Source organism: Amblyraja radiata, chromosome 1, assembly GCF_010909765.2.
Source record: "Amblyraja radiata isolate CabotCenter1 chromosome 1, sAmbRad1.1.pri, whole genome shotgun sequence".
NCBI lineage: Eukaryota > Metazoa > Chordata > Chondrichthyes > Rajiformes > Rajidae > Amblyraja > Amblyraja radiata.
This window is the reverse complement of record NC_045956.1, coordinates 167,671,217-167,676,329: the sequence shown is the minus strand read 5'-3', so window position 1 is coordinate 167,676,329 and position 5,113 is coordinate 167,671,217.

The window sequence follows — 5,113 nt, the reverse complement described above, 5'->3', positions numbered from 1 at the left end:
GTCATTCTTCTTATGAAAGTCCTGCCATCCCAGGAATCAGTCTGGTGAACCTTCTCTGTACTCCCTGGATGTCCTTCCTCAGATTAGGAGACCAAAACTGCTCCAGGTGTGGTCTCACCAAGACCATGTACAACTGCAGTAGAACCTCCCTGCTCTTATACTCAAATCCTTTTGATGTCTTGAAACATATCTACATTACAAAAGTAATGTTGTAAAGCTCATACAGGTGAATAAATCCATGGGTCCTGATCAGGTTTATCCTAGGATATTGTGGGAAGTCAGGGATGAAATAGTTGGGAGACTAGCAGAGACTTTTCTGTCACTGTTAGCCATGTTCAATTGTTCAACAATGCTTTATTGTCACCTGTGCACAGACCAGTGCAATTCCTTTTACATAAATCATGCATGCACAAGTCATCACAGTCTGAAGAAGGGTCTCAACCCGAAACGTCACCTATTCCTTCCATCCAGAGATGCCGCTTGTCCAGCTGAGTTACTCCAGCATTTTGTGTCTATCTTATCTTTGGTCATATTTTGGCTGCATTTACAAAAATTCCAAAGTCCGGCATACTTGCTCGACGTACTGACGTGGCTCCCGACCCAGGGAAGAAGCCCCAGGCTGATGCAGGGTCTCGTCCGAGACCCTCGACCGGCTCAGCCCGCGAACCGACGTCCCTCTCCTCGCCTGACCGCCTCTGTGTCCCAGGGGCCGCCTCCTGCAGCCAACCTTGAAGGCGCTGGAGGCAATAACCCGGTCTGTCCCTCTCTTGTCTGCCCACCCCACGCGTCTGTTGTCGCCAGCAGACCCCTACTGCTCAGTTCTCTGGTCTTTGGCGCCGAGCTTGGTGGCTTCCGAGCTTCTCCCCACAAGCCACGGCCCGCCGAGCCCTCCTTGTATGGTAAGACACCCAATGACCTCAATGGTGTGTCTTTGTATAAGAAGAGCTGCAAGGAATAGGCAGGGATTTACTGCCCGGTAAGCCTAACATCGCTGACGGGAAAGTCACTGCAGGGAAGGAAGTCTGAGGGACTGGTTCGAGTTGCATTTGGAAAGGCAAGAACTGATGAGGATAGTCAGCATGGCTTTGTGCGCGGCAAATCATTGCTCAGGATTGAGCTTTTTTTGTAGAGGCAACCAAGAAGATTCATGAAAGACTGATAGATTTTGCCTACATGGATTTTAGCAAGGCCTTAGACAGTCCTGCATAGTAGTCTGGTCCAGAAGGTTAGATCTCATTCGATCAGTTTGTGCTAACCAAATAAATAAAAAATTGAAGATAGACACAAAAAGCTGGAATAACTCAGTGGGACAGGCAGTATCTCTGGAGGTGATGTTTCGGCTGAGAAACTCATCCGGAGTAAGTAAGTAAGTTTATTGGTCAAGTATTCACATACAAGGAATTTGCCTTGATGCTCCACCCACAAGTAACAACATGACATACAGTGACAGTAGTCAGGGAAAAGGGAAATGAGAGACTAGTGGGGCACCGCAAGGCTCGGTGCTGGGACCGCAGATATTTACAATATACATTAATGATTTAGAATGATGAAGGGATTAAAAGTAACATTAGCAAATTTGCAGATGACACAAAGCTGGGTGGCAATTTGAACTGTGAGAAGGATGCTATGAGGATGCAGGGTGATTGGACAGGTTGGGTGAGTGGGCAGATGCATGGTAGATGCAGTTTACTGTGGATAAATGTGAGGTTATCCGCTTTGCTGGCAAGAACAGGAAAGCAGATTATTATCTGAATGGTGTCAAGTTGGGAAAAGGGGAAATACAACAAGATCTGGTTATCCTTGTACATCAGTCACTGAAAGTAAGCATGCAGGTACAGCAGGCAGTGAAGAAAGCTAATGGCATGTTGGCTTTCATAACAAGAGGAGTTGAGTATAGGAGCAAAGAGGTCCTTCTGCAGTTGTACAGGGCCCTAGTGAGACCACACCTAGAGTATTGTGTACAGTTTTAGTCTCCAAATTTGAGGAAGAACATTCTTGCTATTGAGGGAGTGCAGCTAGATTGTCATATGTTGAAAGAATGGAGTGGCTGGGCTTGTATACACTGGAATTTAGAAGGATGAGAGGAGATCTTATTAAAACATATAAGATTATTAAGGGATTGGACACGCTAGAGGCAGGAAACATGTTCCCGATGTTGGGGGAGTGCAGAACCAGGGGCCACAGTTTAAGAATAAGGGGTAGGCCATTTCGAACGGAGATGAGCAAAAACATTGTCACCCAGAGAGTGCACCTCAGAGGGCGGTGGAGGCTGGTTCTCTGGATGCTTTCAAGAACGAGTTAGATAGAGCTCTTAAAGATAGCAGAGTCAAGGGATATGGGGAGAAGGCAGGAATGGGGTACTGATTGTGGATGATCTGCCATGATCACAGTGAATGGCGGTGCTGGCTCGAAGGGCCGAATGGCCTACTCCTGCACCAATTGTCTATTGTCTATTGAGATATAGACGATGATGTAGAGAGATAAAGAACAATTAATGAAAGATATGCAAAAAAGTAACGATGATAAAGGAAACAGTAAGCGGTTTGTTGGGTGAGAACGAGAAGCTGGTGCGACTTGGGTGGGGGAAGGATAGTGAGAGAGGGAATGCCGGGGCTACCTGAAGTGAGAGAAATCAATATTCGTACCACTGAGCTGTACGCTGCCCAAGCAAAGTATGAGATGCTGTTCCTCAAATTTGCGTTTAGCCTCACTCCGACAATGGAGGAGACTTAGGACAGAACGGTCAGTTTGGGAATGGGAAGGAGAACTAAAGTGTTTAGCAACCACCTAGGTTCAGGCGGACTGAGCGAAGCTGTTTAATGAAACGATCGCCCAGTCTACGTTTGATCCCGCCTATGTATGATGTTGTATTTCCGGTGGCGCTGGTGCCAGCTGCCTCCACCTTCATCTTTTTGTTTTTTTATTTTTTTTTGTTATGTTGAAGTGTGTTTTTTATGTTTTTTTTAATGTTTTAATGTGGGGGAAGAGGGTACGGTAAGGGGGATACCGTCCTTCAGTCGCTTCCTGGAGAGGACGCGACTATTATTCGAGTCGCGTCCTCGCCCCCCCCAGCGGCCTACCTACTGGATTGGCGCGGCCTTTCCTGCCTGGACCGACCAGAGCTCCAGCAGCGGCGGGACAGCGCTGATACATCGCGGGGCTGGCAATGCCTTATCGGGGATCGCCGTCTGGAGCCCGGAGTGCTGGGCCTGCGGCACCGACATCATGGAGCTGTGGTTCGCGGAGCTCCCAACGCGGGCAGCGCTGACAAACATCGTGGGGTCCTGCGACTCTGCCCGGCTCGGCCTGCGGACTCGGGAGCTGCAGACTCCGGTGGGAGGCGGCTGATCGGGGGGGGTCCGGGCCGCTGAGGAGGATTTTCACCGTCGGGGTTCGGCGTCGGCGTTCCATCAGCCCGGCGAGAGGGCCTGAGCATCGGGCCGCCCGGGGTGGCGACTGCGGGTGCTCGGAAGGCCCCCACCACGGGTGAACATCTGGGAAGATCGGAGGGGAGGCTGGCTGGACTATGGTGCCTTCCTTACCTTGGTGCCATTGTGTTATGTTATGTCGTGGACTTTCTGTGTTTGTGCTTTTTTAAAAATTCTATTTTATTTTTAATATGTTTTATTATTTATTATTTATTTATTTTTATGATACTGACTGTAAAGGGAAATTAATTTTGTTGTCTCTAGTTGAGACAATGACAATAAATTTGAATACAATACAATACAAATGTTTGTGCCCTTGGGAGCATGGCTCTACAAGGGTCTCTTGGGTCCAACCATCTACTGTATAAATCTTATCCTGGTTGAAACCTTACTCAAATACAACACTTTACACTTGTCCAAGTCAGCCCCTGCTACACATTGATGATTGCATGCCTCCAATTTGAAAAAACACCCCTCTTCCACCATTCTCCTACTACCCAGTACATTTTTTAATTTATGTGTAAGAAGGAACTGCAGATGCTGGTTTGCACCGAAGATAGACACAAAAACCTGGAGTAACTCGGCGGGTCAGGCAGCATCTTTGGAGACAAGGACTAGGTAGCATTTCGGGTCGAGACCCTTCATCAGACCGGGAATCATACCTTGAGGAGATTTCACAATGGAGCAGACAAAAAGGTTAAGAAGGAACTGCAGATGCTGGTTTACATCGAAGAGACACAAAATGCTGGGAAAGCACACCTTGAGGAGATTTTGCAGTAATGTCTTTCGCAGTCTGATGAAGGATCTCGACCCGAAACATCAGCTATTCCTATTCTCTTCGACACAAGCACATAGCTTGCTGAAAGTGGTGAGACAGGTAGATCGGATGGTGAAGAAGGTGTTGGGTATGCTTCCCTTCATCATTAAGGGCAATGAGTAAAAAAGTTGGGACCTGTTGTTAAGACTGTACAAGATGCCAATGACGTAAAACATGAATATTGTGTGCATTTCTGGGCCCGAGCTGTAGGAGAGACTAGACTAAGTGAGACCCGTTGGGTCCCAGCATAACACGGGAGGGCTGGTCACCCAATGCAATATTCCACCTCTCCAATATTGCTGGCCCGTGGGAGTGGGGGGGGGGGGGGGTGTTCTGTTGCGCTAGTATGGGTGTTGTGGGCCGAAGATACTGGTTTCCAGAGGGCTAGTATAGACATCATGGGCCGAATGGATTATTGGGCTGGCAGCTCAGTCACTTGGACCTGGCAGGCTGGCAGCTGAGAATGACAGAAATTCTTCCCAAAACAGGTGACAGACTGAGAGAGAAGGGGGAGAGGGTGGACTGAATGACACACACACACACACACACACACACACACACACACACACACACACACACACACACACACACACACACACACACACACACACACACACACACACACACACACACACACACACACACTCACACTCACACACCCAATACTAAAATGCCAAGTAAGTTCAGAACGTGTTGAGTATACAGTGTGAAAAACGATTGTTTAAAGCCTCCTGTAGAGGCTGCTGCTGCTGAAGCAAAAACGTGCTTTAATTAACATCCAACAAACACACTCACCATAGCCAGAGCAGTCAGCTCTCTTTAATTATTCAACGGCGCCTGCACTCGGTGGCATCTTGATGTCACCCTC